The 24,586-nt window shown below is 37.7% G+C and overlaps 1 long non-coding RNA gene across 1 annotated transcript; it reads right to left on the bottom strand.

Moving 5' to 3' along the window:
- Window positions 1-2,654: 2,654 nt before the first annotated feature.
- On the bottom strand, window positions 2,655-23,235 carry LOC134739230 (uncharacterized). Its single transcript, XR_010125836.1, has 4 exons — window positions 22,896-23,235; window positions 19,179-19,722; window positions 4,999-5,093; window positions 2,655-2,884 (listed from the first exon to the last, which is right to left on the bottom strand). It is a non-coding gene; the product is annotated as an uncharacterized LOC134739230 (long non-coding RNA).
- Window positions 23,236-24,586: the final 1,351 nt, after the last annotated feature.

The raw sequence follows: 24,586 nt of genomic DNA, 5'->3' as shown, positions 1-24,586 counted from the left end.
CTGGTTCATATGTACACCCTGTGTTTTAACCGGGACAATTTAGATAAATACATTGACTTAATCATTTCAGTTGTCTGCAAAGGGAGCATTGTTCACATTACAGATATCTTTTCAGTGGAATAAAATACCTCGACACAGAATCTTCAATGACCCCATTATTTGAGGTTGGTCATTTATAATAAAATGAAATCTACTATTCTTTTCCAGATATACAAAGCAAAAGTAATCAAGATGAAAGTTATTCAGTAACAAAATACTAATCAAAACACGGCTGTACCTTTAGATCATAATAAATCTCAAAATTGTATATATAGTGTGGAAGTAATATAAGTAGTTATAATGATTAAATATAGTAGAGGAAAAGTTTAAAAGTAAGAAAATAATAAAGTATATTATGAAAATAATTAGGTAAAAATTTTAAATGTAAAAAAATTTTCATCGTAAACCATAGAATAAATAGAAAAATTACATAAATGAAAAAAGGAATTATGAATTAGAAGGTAAGATGAAGTGAATATTTAGGAGTCCCAATAGGGATAAACAAATAAACAATATGAAAAATTAAAATACATAAAAATTTAGAATAAGTCATGTAGTTTAAGTCCCAGTTTAAATAAATAAAATGGAGTGAATGTCAAATAGGGAATAAAAAATATAATTATTAAAATAATTAATTATAATAGCTTAAAGGCGTACCTATTAAAAGAAAAATAATAATTAAAAACGTAATACCAAAATAGAGAAAATCACATAAAGCCATCTAAGATAAAATTCAAATTAATTATAAAGCAATGAAAACAAACCTATTGCTCAATGTGTGAATAAGATCAATAATCCAGTAGATTATGGTCTTCAAAGTTCTGAGGGAAAAACATGTAAATTTATAATTACATATGTTTCAAAAGTTATTTTCAGGATTGAAGAAAAATGTGCCTTAATACACAAAGGCAATGTAAACTGTGTATATTTACCTCAGTAAAATGCATTTAAAATTTCCTGAAAATTTAGTTTATGAAGAAAAATACTCTTCCTGAGAACAAACATTGAGATAAAATAAACATGCAAACATCTAAATAAATCAAAACAATTTTTTTTATTATTATTATACTTTAGGTTTTATGGTATATGTGCGCAATGTGCGGGTTAGTTACATATGTATACATGTGCCATGCTGGTGCACTGTACCCACTAACTCATCATCTAGCATTAGGTATATCTCCCAGTGCTATCCCTCCCCCCTCCCCCCACCCCACAACAGACCCCAAAGTGTGACGTTCCCCTTCCTGTGTCCAGGTGTTCTCATTGTTCAATTCCCACCTATGAGTGAGAATATGCGGTGTTTGGTTTTTTGTTCTTGTGATAGTTTACTGAGAATGATGATTTCCAATTTCATCCATGTCCCTACAAAGGACGTGAACTCATCATTTTTTATGGATGCATAGTATTCCATGGTGTATATGTGCCACATTTTTTTAATCCAGTCTATCATTGTTGGACATTTGGGTTGGTTCCAAGTCTTTGCTATTGTGAATAATGCCAAAATAAACATACGTGTGCATGTGTCTTTATAGCAGCATGACTTATAGTCCTTTGGGTATATACCCAGTAATGGGATGGCTGGGTCAAATGGAATTTCTAGTTCTAGATCCCTGAGGAATCGCCACACTGACTTCCACAATGGTTGAACTAGTTTACACTCCCACCAACAGTATGAAAGTGTTCCTATTTCTCCACATCCTCTCCAGCACCTGTTTTTTCCTGAGTTTTTAATGATTGCCATTCTCAGTGGTGTGAGATGGTATCTCATTGTGGTTTTGATTTACATTTCTCTGATGGCCAGTGATGGTGAGCATTTTTTCATGTGTTTTTTGGCTGCATAAATGTCTTCTTTTGAGAAGTGTCTGTTCATGTCCTTCGCCCACTTTTTGATGGGGTTGTTTGTTTTTTTCTTGTAAATTTGTTGGAGTTCATTGTAGATTCTGGATATTAGCCCTTTGTCAGATGAGTAGGTTGCAAAAATTTTCTCCCATTTTGTAGGTTGCCTGTTCACTCTGATGGTAGTTTCTTTTGCTGTCCAGAAGCTCTTTAGTTTAATCAGATCCCATTTGTCAATTTTGGCTTCTGTTGCCTTTGCTTTTGGTGTTTTAGATATGAAGTCCTTGCCCATGCCTATGTACTGAATGGTAATGCCTAGGTTTTCTTCTAGGGTTTTCATGGTTTTAGGTCTAACATTTAAGTCTTTAATCCATCTTGAATTGATTTTTGTATAAGGCGTAAGGAAGGGATCCAGTTTCAGCTTTCTACATATGGCTAGCCAGTTTTCCCAGCACAATTTATTAAGTAGGGAATCCTTTCCCTATTTCTTGTTTTTCTCAGGTTTGTCAAAGATCAGATAGTTGTAGACATGTGGCATTATTTCTGACGGCTCTGTTCTGTTCCATTGATCTATATCTCTGTTTTGGTACCAGTACCATGTTGTTTTGGTTACTGTAGCCTTGTAGTATAGTTTGAAGTCAGGTAGCGGGATGCCTCCAGCTTTGTTCTTTTGGCTTAGGGTTGACTTGGCGATGTAGGCTTTTTTTTTGGTCCCACATGAAATTTAAAGTAGATTTTTCCAATTCTTTGAGGAAAGTCATTGGTAGCTTGATGGGGATGGCATTGAATCTTGGGCAGTATGGCCATTTTCACGATATTGATTCTTCCTACCCATGAGCATGGAATGTTCTTCCATTTGTTTGTATCCTCTTTTATTTCCTTGAGCAGTGTTTTGTAGTTCTCCTTGAAGAGGTCCTTCACATCCCTTGTAAGTTGGATTCCTAGGTATTTTATTCTCTTTGAAGCAATTGTGAATGGGAGTTCACTCATGATTTGGCTCCCTGTTTGTCTGTTATTGGTGTAAAAGAGAAAAACCACATGATTATCTCAATAGATGCAGAAATGTCCTTTGACAAAATTCAACAACCCTTCATGCTAAAAACTCAATAAATTAGGTATTGATGGGACTTATCTCAAAATAATAAGAGCTATCTATGACAAACCCACAGCCAATATCATAATGAATGGGCAAAAACTGGAAGCATTCCCTTTCAAAACTGGCACAAGACAGGGATGCCCTCTCTCACCACTCCTATTCAACATAGTGTTGGAAGTTCTGGCCAGGGCAATTAGGCAGGAGAAGGAAATAAAGTGTATTCAATTAGGAAAAGAGGAAGTCAAATTGTCCCTGTTTACAGATGACATGATTGTATATCTACAAAACCCCATTGTCTCAGCCCAAAATCTCCTTAAGCTGATAAGCGACTTCAGCAATGTCTCAGGATACAAAACCAATGTACAAAGATCAAAATAATATTAACACTGTGTCAAATTATACACAATGTGTGATATATCGATATGAAGCCCATTTATGGAAGAATAAAAGAAAATGTTATCCCAAGCGTTATATTAATTAAAAGAGTAAATTTGGTAAAAGATGAGTAAATAAGAAAAATAATTCTTGCCCAGGTTACATTTGATTTAGCTTTAGTAGGGTAGAGCCAGTCACTACTAATACAGAAGTTGGTAATCCATGAGAGTAAGAAAACACATAGTGTATAACTAAAATGAGTGAGTTTGAAATTCACCAACCAATAGGTTCTGGGATTAATGGCAATGGCTTGTAGTATGTTCAAAGAGCAGGTGGTGCATGGGAAGAAGCTGCTCATTATCATGTTAAGATAGACAGCAGGCTTCTATTTGAGGCCACTCTAGAGAACATCTTCCCAATCTTTGTCTGTAGAGAACAAGTTTGTCATGGTAGGAGCATCACTATGTAGATGAAGGCCTAGTTACTGATGCTCATGTCATAGTACCTGCGCCTGCAACCCAAAAAACAGGAAAAATCCAGAAGACAGGAAGGAACATGACAGAGATTCCAATTCTATGGAATAAAAAGCACTTTTATAGCACTAATATTTGAAGATGTGCCCTTTATCAGAAAAGTAAATGCATATCTGGAAAAACAAACAGGACAGCAAACAAAGTCTCTTCTTAGAAAATCTCTGTGATTATGTCAACCAAGACCACCACTCTCCTCAGTGCTGACCATCATGGTTACCTCAATCAAAAAGTCCTGAGTCATCCCTAGCAACCCTATGTGAACCATCCCCCCAGCCTGCTCTTTCCTTCACTTCCCATAAACATCAAACATGCAGTGATGCCACTGAAGCCCCCTCTTTTTGTACTTTTATTATCTTCACATTTCCTGAACAGTTGTAAGTGTCATGTGTCCTGGAAGTTTTTAGTTTATTGTTATATCTTCTCTTAAATTACACAGGATCATGGACAATGACTTATGAGCATTTGTATCTGCACAATTGTTACAGTGTTAGGTTAAGTTTTATAAAAATGTGAATGACTGGAGATAAGCAGACAATCCATTGGTCAGTTTTTTTTCACTCTACGAATTAATGCGAGGTGGAGAGAAGTTAAAATGTGTAATTGGCCAAGCTTTCTTCATCAAACGTTTTAATAAGAGCAGTAATCTATTTATGAGGATAGAGCACTGCTGACCTAAACACATCCCGAAAAACCACACCTCCCAATACTGCTGCTTTGGGGATTAATTTTCAACATAAAGTTTTAAGGGAAACAAAAACATGAAAACTATGCCTTATGTCCCCAATTTATTTTTAATTCCACACAAAATACAATCATTCCATCTACTAGATTCTATAATTCTAAACTCACTCCAGAATCAACTTTAAAATCTGACTTCAAAGTCTTGTCCAAACCTCATATGGGTGAAAGTCAAGGTATAATTCATTCTAATGCAATTTTTTCTTTAGCTGTGGATCTATGAAATCTAACATGTTGTGTGTTTTTGAAATACAACGGTGGGAAAGGCAAAGGACAGACATTGCTGTTTCAAAAGGGAGAAATAGGCAAGAAGCAATAAATAACAGGTCCCAAATGTGTTATTAAAAATACAAAAGGCAAGCCATGCACGATGTCTCATACCTGTAATCCCAGCAGTTCGGGAGGCCAAGGCAGATGGATCACTTGAGATCAAGAGTTCAAGATCCACCTGGCAATATAGTGAAATCCCTTCTCTACTAAAAAAAAAAAAATACAGAATTTAGCCAAGCCTGATGGCACTCACCTTTGGTCCCAGCTACTTGGGAGGCTGAGGCAAGAGAATCACTCTAGCCCGGGTGGCAGAGGTTGCAATGAGCTGAGATCACACCACTGCACTCTAGTCTGGGCAACAGAGTGAGAATCCATCTCAAAATAAATAAATAAACAAACAAAATTAACGGACGAAAACTGCTCAAATTTGAAAAAAGAAATGGACAAACACACTCAAGAACTTTAGTGGACTTTGACCAGCATAAATTTAAAGAAAACCAAAATGAGACACAATATAAAACTGTTAAATATCTCAAAGAAAAAACTTCAAAAATTTCAAGAGAAAGAAAATTAAACACATACAATTTAGGCCCACTAATTCTATTAACAGATGTCTTTAAAGATATTTTGCAGTTCAGAGTGTGGGATGATATATTCAAGTTAAAAAAAAGAGAGAAAAATTACCAACCAAGGACATTATATATAGCAAAACTCTCATTGAAACATGAAGGTGAAATTAAGATTTTTTCAGATAAACTGAAGCTGAAGGAGTTTATGACCACTAGGTTTGTTCTTCAAGAAATGCTGGAAAGTCCTTTGAGATTAAAAAATGAGAATACTAAAAAAGCCATACAATACTATAAACCTCTGTTGTAAAGCAAATATATAGAGAAATATAGCATGCTGTATTATTGTGATGTTGGTAAGTAATTTTAATTCCCTTATAGAATTTGACAAAAAATGTACAAAAATATTTTATGTGTATGTTAAAGAATACATCATAAAAAAGGCCTAATTTGTGACATCAAGAACAACGTGTGTGTTGGCAAAGACAGTCACGTAGAAGACTGGAGTTTTTATATGCTGCTGGAGATAGATAACATCAGATTAAAGTAGATTGTTATAACTTTGAGGAGTTTCATGTAATCTGCATAGTAGTCACAAAGATAATACATGTAGAATGTAGACAAAAGAAAAAGAAATAAAAACATATTAGTACAAAAATTAATTAGACAAAAAGGGAGACAGCAAGAAATAAAGTAAATAAATAAAAGAACTACAAAAGAAACACAATACAATTAACAAAATGGCGGTAGTAACTCCTTAACTGCAAATAATAACCTTATAGGTAACAATGTTAAATTCTCCAATAACAGACACAAGGTCACTGAAAGATTAAAAATATAAAATCAAATAAATTCTGTTTATAAACTGTTTATAAAACTAAAAATATAAAATCAAATAAATTCTGTTTATTTAAGCATAAACATGGATTGAAAATGCAGGGATGGAAAATTATATTCTATATGGTAACAAAATCATCCTAAATAGCAACCAAAATAGAAAAAAGTTGGTCACATTTACATTAGATGATTAGACTTTAAGCAAAAAACTGTCATAAAGACAAACAAGGACACTATATAATAAAAATAAATCTCCAAGAAGACATCATAATTAAAATATGCACATGTATCAGCAACTATTCCAAACACATAATACAAATAATGAAAGAATTAAAAGGAGAAATAGGCTGAGTACAGTGGCTCACGCCTGCTTGTAATCCCTACATCTTGGCGGGGGCTGAGGCAGGAGGATGGTTTGAGCCCAGGAGTTGAGACTAACCTGGGCAAGATAGCAACACTTCGTCTGTGTAAAAAACGAAATTATAAATAAAAATAAAGGGAGGAATAGAGACCACCCCCAAAATGATAGGAGACTTTCATAACGGAGAGGACAACCTGGCAGACCAAATGAACACAGAGGATTGAGCAAGGAGTGATTCAACCAAATCCAACGGACTTTTAGAAACGGTCTTCTCAACAACAAAATGCACATGCTTCTGGTGCACACATGGAACATTCTTGAGACTATATCACAAATCAGACCACAAAGAAATCAATTCGAGAAAATTAAAATCATACGAAGTATCATTTACAATTAAAATGGAATGGAACTAGAAGTGAATACCAGAAGAAAAAATTAAAAATTTGCAAATACATAAAAATCAAGTAACATGCTCCTAAACAACATTATGGGTTAAAGAAGAAATCACAGTGAAAATTTCAACATAACTGGAGAGAAAGCATAACAAAATTATTGAATACATCTGAAGCTTGTATTCAATTGTAGTAGTAAATATGTACATTTAAAAAAATCTATCTAAATCAACCAGTAAATGTAACCAAACATAAGTAAAGAATAAAAATTTCAGTATTTATAAATAAACAACAATTAAAAGCCATAGAAAAATCAATTAAAGTTTGGATTAATTGACAAGATTAAGAAAACTGACAGTTAGATTAAAAGAAAAAAAGAAGATATCTCAAATAATTAAATTCAGAAATAAAAGGGGAGCTATTACTACTGATGCCATAAAAGTAGGAAAAGATTATAAAAGTTTAATTCCAAGTATATGCCAAAAAATATGATAGGCTAAGAGAAATAGACAAATGTCTGGAAATATAGATTATACTAAAAATAAACCATAAAAAAATCTGAATAGGCATATAAGTAGTAACAACAACCTCCCCTCAAAAAGACCAGGCCCAGATCACTTCATTAATTTTTTTTTTTTTTCAAAATGTTAAAGCAGGGTTAACGCCAACCCTTCTTAAACTACTTCAGAAAAATCAAAAAGAGAAAACAATTTCCAACTTATTTTATGAGGCCAGCATTAACACAACACCGAACCCCACAAAGACACTAAGGAAAAAAAAATACAACTACAAATCAATTTTCCTGTTGACTATTGATGTAAAAATTCTTCTCGGAACCTTAGAACACCAAATTCAATGACATATTGCAAGGATTATACACCATGACGAAGAAGGAGTTGTCTCTCCAATGTAAGTATTGCTCAACACATGTAAATCAATCTATTTTTTTTTTATTATACTTTAAGTTCTAGGGTACATGTGGAAACCGTGCAGGTTTGTTACATAGGTTTACAGGTGCCATGTTGTTTTGCTGCACCCATCAACTCATCATTTACTGCTATCTCCTACTGCTATGTCTCCTCTAGCCCTCCAGCCCCTGACAGGCCCCATTGTGTGATGTTACCTGCCTTGTGTCCAAGTGTTCTCATTGGTAAATTCCCAGCTATGAGTGAGAACATGTGGTGTTTGGTTATGTGTCCTTGTGATAGTTTGCGGAAAATGATGGTTTCCGGCTTCATCCAAGTCCCCGCAAAGGACAAAAACTCATCCGTTTTTATGGCCGCATACTAGTCCATGGTATATACTTGCTGCATTTTCTTAATCAGTTCTATCATTGATGGACATTTGGGTTGGTTCCAAGTCTTTGCTATTCTGAATAGTGCTGCAGTAAACATACCTGTGCGTGTGTCTTTATAGTGGCATGATTTATAATCCTTTGAGTATATACCCAGTAATGGGATCGCTGGGTCAGATGGTATTTCTATTTCCAGATCCTGGAGGAATGGCCACACTGTCTTCCACAATGGTGGAACTAATTTACAATCACACCAACAGTGTAAAAGCCTTCCTATTTTTCCACATCCTCTCCAGTATCTGTTGTTTCCTGACTTTCAAATAATCGCCATTCTAACTGGCGTGAGATTATATCTCATTGTGGTTTTGTTTTGCATTTCTCTGATGACCAGTGATGATGAGCATTTTCTCATCTGTCTGTTGGCTGCATAGATGTCTTATTTTGAGAAATGTCTGTCCATATCCTTTGCCCGCTTTTTGATGGTGTTTTTTTCTTGTAAATTTGTTTAAGTTTTTTGTAGATTCTGGATATTAGCCCTTTGTCAGATGGATAGATTGCCAACAATTTTCTCCCATTCTGTAGGTTGTCTGTTCACGCTGTTGGTAGTTTCTCTTGCTGTGCAGAAGCGCTTTAGTTTAATTAGATCTGATTTGTCTATTCTGGCTTTTGTTGCCATTGCTTTTTGTGTTTTAGTCATGAAATCTTTGCCCATGCCTATTTCCTGAATGGTGTAGCTTAGAATTTCTTCTACGGTTTTTATGGTTTTAGGACTAACATTTAAATCTTTAATCCTTCTTGAATTAATTTGTGTATAAGGTTTAAGAAAGGGATGCAGTTTCAGCTTTCTATCTATGGCCAGCCACTTTTCCCAGCACCATTTATTAAATAGGGAATCCTTTCTCCATTGCTGGTTTTTGTCAGGTTTGTCAGAGATCAGATGGTTGTAGATGTGTGGTGTTACTTCTGAGGCCTCTGTTCTGTTCCATTCTTCTATAGATCTGTTTTGATATCAGTACCATGCTATTTGGTTACTGTAACCTTGTAGTATAGATTGAAGTCAGGTAGTGTGACGCCTCCAGCTTTGTTCTTTTTGCTTAGATTTTCTTGGTGAAATGGGCTCTTTTTTGATTCCATATGAACTTTAAAGTGGTATTTTCTAATTCTGTGAAGAAAGTCATTGGTAGCTTGATGGGGATGCCATTGAATCTGTAAGTTACCTAGGGCTGTATGACCATTTTCACTATATTGCTTCTTCCTATCCATGAACATGGAATGTCCTTCGGTTTGTTTGTGTCCTCTTTTATTTCGTTGAGCAGTGATTTGTAGTTTTCCTTGAAGAGGTCCTTCACATCCCTTGTAAGATGTATTCCGGGGTATTTTATTCTCTTTGTAGCAATTGTAAATGGGAGTTCACTCATGATTTGGATCTCTGTTTGTCTGTTATTGGTGTATAGAAATACTTGTGGGTTTTGCATATTGATTTCTTATCCTGAGACTTTGCTAAAGTTTCTCATTGGCTTAAGGAGATTTTGGGCTGAGATGATGAGGTTTTCTAAATATACAATCATGTCATCTGCAAATAGAGATTATTTGACTTCCTAATTGAATACATTTGTTTCTTTCTCTTGCCTGATTGCTCTGGCCAGAATTTCCAACACTATTTTGAATAGGAGAGGTAAGAGAAGGCATTCTTGCCTGGTGTCAGTTTTGAAAGGAAATGGTTCCAGTTTTACTGATTTAGTATGATATTGGCTGTGGGTTTGTCATAAATAGCTGTTATTATTTTGAGATACATTTCATGAATATGTAGTTTATTGAGAGTTTTCATCAGGAAAGACTGTGAATTTTGTCAAAGGCCTTTTCTATATCTATGGAGATAGTCATGTGGTTTTTGTCATTGATTCTGTTTATGTGATGGATTACATTTATTAATTAGTGTATGTTGCACCAGCCTTGCATTCCAGGGATGAAGACTACTTGATCGTGGTGGAGAAGCTTTTTGATGTGCTGCTGGATTCCATTTGCCAGTATTTTATTGAGGATTTTCACATCGATGTTCATGAAAGGTATTGGCCTACAGTTCTCTTTTTTTGTTTTGTCTCTGCAAGGGTTTGGTATCAGGATGATACTGGTCCCATAAAATGAATTAGGGAGAATTTCATCTTTTTCTAATGACTGGAATAGTTTCAGAAGGAATGGTACGGTACCAGCTCCTTTTTGTAACTCTGGTAGGATTCAGTCTTGAATCCATCTGGTCCTGGATATTTTTTGTTGGTATGCTATTAATTATTGCCTCAATTTCAGAGCCTGTTATTGGTCTATTCAGAGATTCAACTTCTTCCTGGTGTAATCTTGGGAGGGTGTATGTGTCCATGAATTTATTCATTTCTTCTAGACTTTCTAGTTTATTTGCATACACGAGTTTATAGTATTATCTGATGGTAGTTTCTATTTCTATGAGATCTGTGATGATATACCATTTATCATTTTTTATTGTGTCTATTTGATTCTTGTCTTTTTTCTTCTTTATTAGTCTTTCTAGTGGTCTGCCAATTTTGTTGATCTTCTCAAAAAATCAGCTCCTAAATTCATGATTTTTTAAGGGTTTTTTTGTGTCTCTATCTCCTTTAGTTCTGCTCTTATCTTTCTTGACTTTTGCTTGCTTTTGAGTTTGTTTGCCCTTGTTTCTCTAGTTCTTTTAATTGTGATGTGGAGCTGACGATTTTAGATCTTTCCTCCTTTCTCCTGCGGGCATTTAGTGCTATAAATTTCCCTCTACACACTGCTTTAGATGTGTCCCAGGGATTCTGGTGTTTTTTGTCATTGTTCTCACTGGTTTCAAGGAACATCTTTATTTTTGCCTTCATTTCGTTATTTACCCAGTAGCCATTCAGGAGCAGGTTGTTCTGTTTCCATGTATTTGTACCGTTTTGAGTGAGTTTCTTAATCCTAAGTTCTAATTGGATTACACTGTGATCTGAGAGAGAGTTTGTTGTGATATCTGTTCTTTTACATTTGATGAGGAGGGCTTACTTCCAATTATGTGATCAGTTTTCGAATAAGTGTGAAGTGGTGCTGAGAAGAATGTTTATTCTGTTGATATTGGGTGGAGAGTTATGTAGATTTCTATTAGGTCCGCTTGGTGCAGAGCTGAGTTCAAGTCCTGGATATCCTTTTTAACCTTCTCTCTTGTTGATCTGTCTAATATTGACAGTGGAGTGTTAAAGTCTCCCATTATTATTGTGTGGGAGTCTAAGTCTCTGTGTAGGTATCTAAGGACTTACTTTATGAATCTGGGTGCTCCTGTGTTGGGTGCATATATATTTAGGGTAGTTAGCTCTTCTTGCTGAATTGATCCTTTTACCATTATTTAATAGCCTTCTTTGTGTCTTTTGATCTTTGTTGGTTTAAATTCTGTTTTATCAGAGACTAGGATTGCAACCCCTCCTTTTCTTTAATTTTTAATTTGTTTTGCTTTCCATTTGCTTGGTCGATCTTCCTCCATCCCTTTATTTTGAGCCTATGTGTGTCTCTGCATGTGAGATGGGTCTCCTGAATACAGCACACTGATGGGTGTTGACCCTTTATCCAATTTGACAGCCTATGTCTTTTTATTAAGGCATTTAGCCCATTTACATTTAAGGTCAATATTGTTATGTGTGAATTTGATCCTGTAATTTTTATGTTAGCTCACTGTTTTTCCCATTAATTGATGCAGCTTCTTCATTGTATCGATGGTATTTACAATTTGACATATTTTTTGCAGAGGCTGGTACCAGTAGTTCCTTTCCATGATTAGTGCTTCCTTCAGGAGCTCTTTTAAAGCAGGCCAGGTGGTGTCAAAATCTCTCAGAACTTGCTTGTCTGTAAAGGATTTTATTTCTCCTCCACTTATGAAGCTTAGTTTAGCTGGATGTGAAATTCTGGGCTGAAAATTCTTTTCTTTAAGAATGTTGAATATTGACCCCCACTCTCTTCTGGCTTCTAGGGCTTCTGCTGAGAGATCTACTGTTAGTCTGATGGGTTTCCCCTTGTGAGTAACCCGAACTTTCTCTCTGGCTGCCCTTAACATTTTTTCCTTCATTTCAACCCTGGTGAATCTGACAATTAGTGTCTTGGGGTTGCTCTTATCCAGAAGTATCTTTGTGGTGTTCTCTGTATTTCCTGAATTTGAATGTTGGCCTGCCTTGCTACATTGGGAAAATTCTCCTGACTAATATCCTAAGGAGTGTTTTCCATTCTCTCTGTCACATTTAGGTACATCGAGCAAACATAGATTTGGTCTTTTCACATAGTCCCATTTTTCCTGGAGGCTTTGTTCGTTTCTTTTCACTCTTTTTACTCTAAACTTGTCTTCTCACATTATTTTATTAATTTGATCTTCAATCACTGATATCTTTTCTTCCACTGGATTGAATCAGCTATTGAAGTTGTACATGTGTCACAAAGTTCTTGTGCCATGGTTATCAGCTCCATAAAGTCATTTAAGGTATTCTCTACACTGCTTATTCTAATTAGCCATTATCTGACTTTTTTCAAGGTTTTTAGCTTCCTTACGATGTGTTTGAACATGCTTCTTTAGCTCAGGGAAGTTTGTTATTACCAGCCTTCTGAAGTCTCCTTCTGTCAACTCATCAAAGTCATTCTCCCTCCAGCTTTGTTCCGTTGCTGGTGAGGAGCTGCAATCCTTTGGAGGAAAAGAGGTGGTCTGGTTTTTAGGATTTTCAGCTTTTCTGCTCTGGTTTCTTCCCATCTTTGTGGTTTTATCTAGCTTTGGTCTTTGATGTTGGTAACCTATAGATGGGGTTTTGGTGTGGATGTCCTTTTTGTTTGTGCTGCTGCTATTCCTTTGTGTTTGTTGGTTTTCCTTCTAACAGTCAGGTCCCTCAGCTGCAGGTTTGTTGGATTTTGCTGGAGGTCCACTCCATACACTGTTTGCTTGAGTATCAACAGAGAAGGCTGCAGGACAGCAAATATTGCTGCTTGATCCTTCCCTGGAGGCTTCGTTGAAGAGGGTCGCTCACCTGTATGAGGTGTCTGTTGGCCCTTACTAGGAGGTGTCTCCTAGCTAGGCTACATGGGGTTCAGGGACCCACTTGAGGAGTCAGTATGTCCATTCTCAGAGCTCAAGCACCATGCCAGGAGAACCACTGCTCTCTTCAGTGCTGTCAGATGGGATGCTTAAGTCTGCAGAAGTTTCTGCTGCCTTTTATTCAGCTATGCCCTGCCCACAGAGGTGGAATTTATAAAGGCAGTAGGCCTTGCTGAGCTGTGAGTGGCTGTACTCTGTTCAACCTTCCTGGCCACTTTATTTACCTACTCAAGCCTCAAAAATTGCGGATTCAGCTCCACATGCTCAGCTGCAGCGTGAAGGTTAATCTCAGACTGCTGTACTAGCAGTGAGCAAGGCTCTATGGGTGTGGGACCCAATGAACCAGGCACAGGAGAGAATCTCCTGGTCTGCCAGGTGCTAAGACTGTGTGAAAAGTGCAGTATTTGGGTAAGAGTGTCCTGTTTTTCCAGGTGCTGTCTGTCATGCCTACCCTTGGCTAGGAAAGGAATATCCCCCAAATCCCTTGCACTTCCTGGGTGAGTTGATGCCCTGCCCTGCTTCAGTTCACCCTCCATGGGATGAACTCACTGTCCAACCAGTCCCAATGAGATGAATCATGTACCTCAGTTGGAAATGCAGAAATCACCCATCTTGTATTGATCGCACTGGGAGCTGCAGACAAGAGCTCTTTCTATTTGGCCATATTGGAATGAGAGTTTAAATCAATCAATTTAATATATCATATTAACAGAGTAAAGATGTAAACCACACAATCATCTCAAATAATGGAGAAATGTCAATTGACAATATTAATCATTTTTTCAAGATAAAAAACACTCAATAAACTACAAATAAAAAGAAACTAACATAACAAAAGATATGTAAATAATTCATCACCAACTGAGTTCAACAGCTCATGCCTATAGTCCCAACAGTTTGGTTGGCTCAGGTGGGTGGATGATTTTAGGTCAGGAGTTCCAGACCAGCCTGACCAACATGGTGAATCCCTGTCTCTGCAAAAAATGTTAACATTAGCTGGACGTTGTGGTGTGTGCCTGCAGTCCCAGCTATCAGGGAGGCTGAGGCATGAGAATAGCTTGAACTCGGGAGGGGGAGGTTGCAGTGAGCCCAGATTATGCCACTGCACTCCAGACTGGGTGACAGAGCAAGATTCTAGCTCAAAAAAACAAAACAAAAAAACCCCCCCAAAAAAAGCAATCATCACTAATATTATACTGAATTCTGAAGTGTGGAAAGTTTATCCTCTAAGATTAATAATAAGGCAAGATATTCACTGTTGCCACATATATTCAAAAATAGCAGTGAAGGTCCTGGCAAAACAACTAGGCAATGAAAAAAAGAAAAGATCCACATTCTAAAGGAAGAAGTAAAATTTCCTGTTACTTATGATATAATGTTATTTACAAAAAATCCTAAATGCTGAAAACAATACCTGTTGGAACTAATAGTTGCATTTAGCAAAATTGCAGAATACAAAACTAATTGAGTTTCTCTTCATTACAGTGTAAAATCCAAGTTTTTAAAATTCCATTTAAAATAGCATTAAGAAGAATATACTTTGGAATAAACAAGCAAAGAGATGTAAGACTAGTATACTAGAAGTTGCAAGATGTTGCTGAAGAAAAGTCACAAACAATGGGGAAGATATTCTATATTTATAGATTAGACAATTGAAAAGATATCCCATATTCATAAATTAGAAAACAATGATCTTGTCTATACTAATGAATTCAACAACAGATTAAATGCAATAGCTATATAAATCATAACAATATTTACTTGCAGAAATACAAAATTCTAAAACATATGAAATCTCAAGACTGAAAATAGCCAATTAAACTTGTAAAAGAATGTCAAGTGTGGAGCCCTCACAATTTTTAAATCAAAAACTAATTGCAGTGCTGTTGAACTCTTTTCAAATGTGGTATTTTGAGGCCAGGTTCTATGGCTTATACGTGTAACCTCAGCACTTTTTGAGGCCGAGGTAGGAGGATTGCTTGAACCCAGGAGATCAAACCACACTGGGCATCATAGTGAGAACCCCCATTGCTACAAAAAAAATGAAAATTAAAATTAACCTGGCAATGTGACATGAACCTGTAGTCTCAGCTATTCCAGAGGCTGAGGTGAGAGGATTGTTTAAGCCTCGGAGAGCAAGGCTGCAGTGAGCCATGGTCGCACCGGTGCACCCCAGCCTGGATGACAGAGAACCTGTCTCAAAAAGTAAAAAGGAGAAAATCTAAAAAGAAATGTATTAAATCAAGACATGTAGACATAGTAAATAATAGAGACACCCCTCTCCATATAAGCCTTGTATACATGGTCAAAATGATCTTCAGCAAGGGTGCAAAGGCCAACTTATGGAGAGGAATAGCCCCCTTTAACAAAAAACGGTGTGAAGACTTGCTATCAACATGTAAAATACAGAAGTCAGAATTGTAGTTTATACTATATTTTTTAAAAAACTCAAAATGTTTAAATCTGAAAGCCTTACACAAAAATATAAGGGAAAAATATCCAAAATTATGCCATGGAATTTGGCAATGGGTTCTTGACTGCCAGCAGGCCCACATCCCTGGATCATCCATCCGCTCACTGCTTCCTGGTACTGGGTCCTTCCACACCTGCCGCACCTGTGCTCTGAGGGGCACGAGCCAGGACACCACTCCGAGCACAGGGCACAGGCCGGGCTTTCTCGTGCTATTCGAGGGCAGGCTGTCCCCATGACCGCCTCAGGCGCCGGAGGGACAGCTTGATCCGAGTCTGCGGAAGGAGGAAGAAGCTCGTGTCCTGAGCCAGCAGGAACCCAGAGGAAGATGCGGGACACAGGGACACAGGGGTGGATGCCATAAAAATATACGGCATATATTTTGAAACATGACTGCAATTTGAATAATTAGAATATCTAAAAACTCCAAAGATTGTTATGCTGAAACTGTACCAAAATTCATCATTCCAGTGACTCCAGGGAATTTTTAATAGTTGTTATTTTTATAATAAAATTAAACTTTAATGAAATAACTGACTTTCAAACTTCAGCAAGAGGACAAATATTCAGCCAGAGGTATCAGTTCCCGGTTTCTGCTCCGGGTTCTCTCTGGTCTCCCACAGCCCCTCCTGCATCACCCAGGTCTAAGGGGCCACCTGGCCTGGCCTGCGTCCCCTCGTCCCTCCGCTTCCTCACCCAGCTCCTGCAGCGCCCTCCTGGGGCAGGGGTGGCGAACCATCCAGACCGCGAAGCTCCCTCACCCAGGGCAGCACAGCTCCGCCCCTCTCCGCACCTGCCCAGCCCCTGGCAAAGGAGTCGCCTGGGCCTGGCCCGCTGCCTGCCCCCCAATGCCTGCCCTGTGCCTGCAACGGCGACGCTGCCAACAAGAGGTGTCAGAGTCCGCTGCGCAACCCTCCCAGAGCGCAGGGTCCCACTCACCTGGGAGCGGGGGCACGTCCCTCCCGGTAGGCGATGGAAATAAGATTGTTTCCTTATTTATTTTACTTAAAACTGGTAGAATGTTACATTATGAAGTACCCATGACTCTGTCAGTAAATTTGAGCAAACGTTTATTAGTTTTTTCAGTTTAAGTAGTTCTTTTGTTTCTATTATTAAGGTGAAATTTAACTTCTATCTGAAATCAGTAAGATGCAGAGAGATTTTAATGACAAGTGAATATTTTTTTTCTCAGGGGGAACGGAATTATGAATTGAATGAATGAATTATGAATTAAATGAATGAATTCATTACCGAGGTAGAGAGGACACTAACCAATCGGTAGTTTTAATCAATCTGCATTCCCTCCCTCCTCCCTCTTTGTTTTTTATTTGTTTGTTTGTTTGTTTGTTTTTGAGACAGAGTTTTTTTCCGTCGCCCAGGCTGGAGTGATGTGACGCGATCTTGGCTCACTACAACCTCCGCCCCCCGGGCTCAAGTGACTCTCCACCTCAGACCCGCGAGTAGCTGGGATTACAGGCTCCAGCCACGATGCCCGGTTAATTTTTGTGTTTCCATTAGAGGTGGGGTTTCACCACGTTGGCCAGCCTGGTCTCAAACTCCTGACCTCGGGTGATCCGCTCACCTTGGCCTCCCAAAGTGTTGGGATTACAGGCGTGAGCCACCAGTCCCGGCCCCTCCTGCTCCTCTGTATTATGATCATCTGTACCCAGCATTTAGCTCCCACTTATGAGAGAGAACATGCGGTTTTTTGTTTTTTGTTTTTTTGCTTTTGCATAAGTTTGCTGGAAACAATGCATCCATGTTGTTTCAAATGGCATAATTTTGAGTTTTTTATGGCTGTATAGTATTCCATGAGTCTTTATCCAGACCACCACTGATGGACGACTGGGTTAAGTCTATGTCTTTGTGATTGTGAATACTGCTGTGATAAAAATATGGCTACATGTGTCTTTTTGGTAGGATATTTATTTTCTTTCGGGTATATACCCAGTAATGGGGTTACTGGGTTGAGTGGTAGTTCAACTCTCAGTTCTTTAAGAAATCCCCAACCTGCTTTCCACAGTGGCTGAACTAATTTACATTCCTTCAGAAAGTGTATAAGTGTTCTCTATTCTCTAAATCGTCACTGATATGACTTTTGACTTTTTTTTCTTTTGACTTTTCAAAAAAATTCTGACTGGTGTGAAATGGTATTTCATTTCGGTTTTGATTTGCATTTCTCTAATAAATAGTGATGATGAGCACTTTTACATAAGTTTGTTGGGTGCTTGTGTGTATGTCTTCTTTGAGAAGTGTCTGTTCATGTCCTGTTGCCCACTTTTTAATGGAGTTACTTGCTGCTTGCTTGTTGATTTGTTAAGTTCCTTATAGGTTCTGAATAATAAACCTATGTTAGATGCGTAGTTTGTGAATATTTTCTTTCATTCTGTGGGTTATCTCTTTACTACCTTGATAGTTTCTCATGTTGTGGAAAAGTTTTTCAGTTTAATTAAATCCCACTTGTAATTTTTGTTTTAGGTGCAATTGCTTTTGAGGACTTAGCCATAAATTATTTGCCAAGGCCATTATCAAGAAAAATATTTCCTAGTTGTTTTATAGCTTGAGATTTTACATTTAACTCTTTAATCCATCTCAAGTTAATTTTTGTATTTGGTGAAATATGGGGGTCTAGTTTTATTCTTCTGCTTATGACTAGCCAGTTATCCCCTCATTATTTATAAAATAAAACGTCTTTTTCCCATTGCTTGCTTTTATCAACTTTGTTAACGATGTGATGGTGGCAGGCATGTGGACTTAGTTTCTAGTACTCTAGTCTGTTCCATTGGTCTATGTGTCTGTTTTTCTAACAGTACCATGTTGTTTTTATTACCATAGTCTTCCATTATAGTTTGAAGTCATGTAATATGAGGTCTCTAGCCTGAGTATTGCTTTGGCTTGGCTATTCAGACTCCTTTTAGGTTCCATATAAATTTTAGATGGTTTCTATTTTGTGAAAAATGACATTAGTAGTTGGATAGGAAAAGCATTGAATCTGTAAATCGCTTTGAGCAGTATACCCATCTACACGCAGATGATACTCCAGTATATGTTCTGTGGTTGATGAGTGAAGTGTATTGTAATTCCAAATGGTCAAGCATTGAATTTAAACGCAGAATTTCTTTATTAGTTTTGTGCATCAGTGATCAGTCTAACACTGTCATTGAGGTGTGTTCCAATCTGTGTGCTCCAATGTTGGCTGCATTTATATTTAGAATATATATATTGCATACATATTTAGAATATATTAAAATATATTTTACTTACTGGTACTTCACTCACTTTTATTAGTTGGATGTCATCATGGGGGCAGTTTGCCTCCATTCTCCTTCCCGGGATCTGGCATCTCCTTCATGATTCTGCTGGATTCCTATTCTACTTCTTAAATTAAAGCTCAGAGAGTTGACATTTATGCACTACTGTGCTATGTCCATGTGGCTGAAGCATGCTTAAAGTCTCTAATCCATCACCTTGAAAAAAAAATTTAATCTAAATTTGAGTTTAGAAAAGGAAAATTTTATATTTTATTAAGTGGTTGTTATTCTCGAGCTAAAAGATTAATCTCATAAATACACCTATTTATCTTCAGTGCCAGAACCAAATAATTAATAGCTGCCACCAACACGTATCAACACAGTCATATTGTTTGTGTTTTACTGTCATTTTGGATACAAGAATAGTAAGAAAAAAATTTACTTTAAGACACAATGGTGTCCACATTATAAGAATTGTAGTAGTTGGCTCAAAAACTGGTGTCTTTCTCCAATGGATCCCTGGAGGTAGCTGGAGCTAATCTTGGACAGAAGAACACCACGGTTCCCATGGACTGGAGTTGAGAGATAACAAAAGATACAGTTAAATTTGAGCTTCAGATAAATAATAGATAAAATTTAGTGTATTTACATTTAAAGTATTGCATACACATATTGCATGCAAGTATGCAGATATCATAATAGAAAATTATTACTTTTATCACAATCTTGAACTTAAGTATATTCTATATGACTATTTGCTGAATCTTGTAGCTCCACCATGAAAATAATCATGGGTCTTGGAAAATATGATATGTACCTGGAGAAGTCATATAGAATTAAAATTTATAGAATTCATATAGTTTGGTCAGAGTGTAAACGAGTGTAATCAGCTCCTAATAAATACATTCGAAATGTAAAATCTGAATACAAACCTCAGCACTCACTGTAAGAAGTGACAATTAAGCTAGAATGAATCCCCTGACCACTCTCAGAAGACACATAACGCATTCGAGACCAGCCTGGCCAACATGCAAAACCACGTCTCTACTAAAAATATAAAAATTAGCCAGGTATGGTGGTGTGCACCTGCAATCCCAGGTGCTTGAGAGGCTTAGGCAGGCGAATCACTTGAACACCAGAGGCAGAGGTTACACCGAGCTGAGATCACACCGTTGCACTCCAGCCTGGGCAACAAGAGCAAGACTCCGTCTCAAAAATAAAAAATAAAAAAGGAAAGGACAGATAATGCATATCAATGTGATCATTATTATGACTTCACTTTAGGCTATTCTCCATAGAATAAATTCCAAAGTATGTGATCATCATGGATAATGGTGGAGAAGATGACATAATGAATCTTTATGTTATAGGTTATCTCTTAGGTATTAAATCTATGTTGGATAAAGAACATCTGAAGTGAGATTGCTATTATTTTGAAGATAATATCAAGTTATTTTCTGCAAGTTGCGTTTGGTCACTGTGAGACAACTTACTCATGCGTGGAAAAATGCCAACCACCATGATTTACATATAATTTACATTACAAAATTTTAGAAGAGAAACCAAACTCTTTGAGGGATTTTAAAGAGGATTATTTTGAGCTTATATGAATGACTGTGGCCCAGGGAATCGCAGGTTTAAGGAGTCCTGAGAAACTGCATGCAAAGCAGTTGAATTACAGTTGATTTTCCATTTTAGAGAGGGAGAAATTATAGGGGAATACATAAATAAATACACAGAAGTTATACAATTATTTGACCCAAAAAAGATTCTTTGAAAGATCAAGCCTTTCACTATATTGACTGAGTAAAATATGGAAGACTAATTATTAAAATTATAAATGAAAGCTGAGCCATTACTACCAACTTTACAGAAATAGAAAAGGATTACAGGAGTATACTGTGAACAACTGTCTAACAACAAATTAGGGGCCCTGGATGAAACGGATGAATCGCTAGAAAGACATAAACTACCAAAGTGGCTCAAGAAGAAAGAGAAAATCTGAATAGACCTATAACCTAGGAGATTGAATTCGTACTTGAAAGCGATTTAACAAAGAAACATTTATGACCAAATAGCTGCATTAACTGTTGAGTCAACCTAACATTTAAAGAAGAATTAATACCATTTCTTCTCAAACTCTTCTGACAAAATATATGAAGAAGGAATACTTGCTAATTCATTTTTTGATAAAAGCATTATCCTTATACCAAAGTCAAAGAGAGCACAAAAGAGAGAACTACAGCATTATATCCCTTATGAATATATAAGCAAAAATCTCAGCAAAATACTAGCAATACTAGCAAAATACTAGCAGCAATATTGTATAATCAAAGGATTGTAAACTATCACCCTGTGAGATTTATCCCCAAAATGCAAGGGTAGCTCAACAAAAAAAAATCAGTCAGTGTAATACACTGTCACAGTAAAATGAATAAGCACGTGATTATTTCAATTGATGCAGAGAAAATGTTGATGACATATAACACCTTTCTATAATAAAAATACTCAATAAACTAGGCATAGAAGGGAACTTCTGCAACATGACAATGGGATGTATAAAAAACCAACAGTTAATATCATGATCAATGATGAAACACTGAAAGCTGTTTTCCTAACATCTAGAACAAGACAAGGATGCTGTATTTGCCACTTGTATTCAACGCAGCACTGGCAGTTCTAGCCAGAGCAATTAGGCAAGACAAAGAAATAAAAAGCATCTAAATTAGAAATAAAAAATAGGAGTAAAATTATATCTACACATGATAATATGTGTATAAAGCTCCAAACAAAACACAAAACCATTTATAACTAATAAAAGAGGCAGGATCCAAAACAAACATAGGCAAAGGAGCTATATTTCTGTATAGTTGTAAAGAACTATGAAAACATTTTTAAAAATTCCATTTATAATAGCATCAAAGAATAAGTTATTCAGGCATAAATCTAACCATGATGGTATACACAAAACTTTGCTGAAAAAAACTAAAGAAAGTGGAAATAACTGGAAAGACATTCTGCGTTCATGGGTTGTAAGACAATATTGTTAAGATGACAATACCATCTAAAGTAATCTACAGATTCAATGCAGTACCATCAAAATTCCAAAGGCATTTTTGCAGAAACAGAGGAACTTATTCTAAAATCATGCAAAAACTCAAAGGATCTGACAGACAAAACAGTCTTGAAAAAGAATATTGGAAAACTCACATTTTTCAGTTTCACAGCCTACTACAAATCTACAGTAGTTAAGAGAGTGTGGTACTGGCATAAGACCAATAAACTTTTAGACCAATAGAATAGAACAGATTTGAGATCCTACAAATTAGTGCTCACATATACGGTCAATGACTGTTCAACAAGGTGGCCAAGTCTAGTCAAGGGAGGAAAGAACAGTCTCTTCAACAGCTGGATGTCAGTGCACAAGAGAGAAGTTAGACCCCTACCTTGCAGTATACACAAAAATTAATTTTAAATTAATAAAAGACTTAAATTTAAGGACAAAAAATATGTAACTCTTAGAAGAAAACACAAGGTAAACCTTTATGACCTCTGAGTTTTAAGTGTATTTTGAAATATGACAGAAAAGCACAGATAACAAAATAAAATACATGTAAATTAGATTTAATCAAAATCTAATTTTGATCGCCAGCGCGCCCAGCCTGAGGGCCCCCACGCCGTGCCTCCCGCCCACTCCTCCACCTGAGGGATATCGGGGCCGCTGGCACGGGCACTCGGCAGTCACCCCATGCGGAGTTGAGCGGCGGGTTCTCAGTACTCGCTCCTGTGCAGTCGCTGCCGCCGGGCAAAATGCCTGGTTTGGCCACAGCCCCTGGGACACCTGGCCCTGGTTCTGCGATGCTGGGAGCGCGAGGGGGCTCGGCGGTTGTCAGGCAGCTGCTGCCTGCACACAGAGAGCGACTGCAGCTTGGGCGCCCAGGCGGCGGGGAATGGTCTGGGTGGCCTCTGGAATGCGTGCGCGCCAGGCCTGAGGACCCCCCTGGTGGTGCCACCTGCCCCGCTGCTGGGCGCCTCCCTGCGCCTGCGCCGGCGCTGGGCCTTTGCGAGGGCGGAGCTGCGTTCTCCTCAGCACAGACCTGAAGAGCATCGTGAGGGCGGAGCTGAGTTCTCTGCACAGACTTCGGAGATACAGTGAAGGAGGAGCAGTGTTCTCTTCAGCACAGATCTGGGAGGGCGGGCCTGGGGCACCGCGAGGGCGGAGCTGCTTTCTGCTCAGCACAGACCTTGGGGGCACTGCCTCGCTTTGGGACAACTCGGGGCCGCATCGACGGTGAATAAAATCCTTCCTGTTTGTAGCCCTGAATAATCAGCGTCAGAGACCAGTTAGAAGGGTTCAATATGGAAAACGGGAAACCAAAAGCCCCTCTGAATCCTGCCCACCGAGGTTCTCCCCAGCCAAGGCGAGGCGGCCGCAGTGAGAGATCCACACCGCGGCCTCGGAAGACAAATGCAGCATTCCTAATGCAGACATGACACCCAAAATATGACACCCCCATTTCTCATGTAACAAGCACCTGTAATGCTAATGCACTGCCTCAATACAAAAATATTAATATAAGATCCGCAATCCCCTCGCTGCCGTGCAGTCCTAAGACAGCAATCATAATAATCAACATTGACATAGTCAATACAAACGTAGTAACGAACCTAGGGTTCAGGTTGGTGTTAGGGTTAGGGGTTAGGGGTTAAGTTTAGGGTTAAGGGTTGGAGATAGGGGTTGGGGTCAGAGTTAGGGGTTAGGAGTCAACGTTTAGAGTTAGGGGTTAAGAGAGGTTAGGGGTTAGGGATTAGGAGTTAGGGTTGTGTTAGGGTGAGAGTAAGGGTTGTGGTTAGGGGTTAGGGTTAAGGATTAGGGTTAGGGGTTAGGTTTAGGGTCAGGGATTAGGGGTCATGGTTAGGGGTCAGGGTCAGGGGTCAGGGTCAGGGGTCCCAATCTGTAGGTTGGCTGTTTAATCTGCTGACAGTTCCCTTTGCTTTGCAAGAGCTCTTTAGTTTTATTAAGTCCCATCTATTTATCTTTCTTTTTATTACATTTGCATTTGGGTTCTTGGTCTTGAAATCCTTGCCTATGCCAATGTCTAGAAGGGTTTATCCCGTGTTATCTTCTAGAATTTTTATAGTTCAGGAATTGGGTTTAAGTTCTTAATCTATCTTGAGTAGATTTTTGTATAAGGTGAGAGATGAGAATCCAGTTTTATTCCCCAACATGTGGCTCGCCAATTATCCCGACATCATGTGTTGAAAATGGTGTCCTTTCCCCACTTTATGTTTTTGTTTACTTTGTCGAAGATCAGTTGGATGATTATACTTGGGCATATGTCTAAACAAAACATGTATAGATCTGTATGCAGAAAATCGTGAAACACTAATGCAAGAAAATAAAGAACACTTAAATGAAGGGATTTGTTATATTAA

The sequence above is a fragment of the Pongo pygmaeus genome, chromosome 23 (assembly GCF_028885625.2).
Source record: "Pongo pygmaeus isolate AG05252 chromosome 23, NHGRI_mPonPyg2-v2.0_pri, whole genome shotgun sequence".
NCBI classification, from domain to species: Eukaryota; Metazoa; Chordata; class Mammalia; order Primates; family Hominidae; genus Pongo; species Pongo pygmaeus.
Note: the sequence above shows the minus strand (reverse complement) of the source record. Positions and strands in the feature narration are given on the sequence as shown.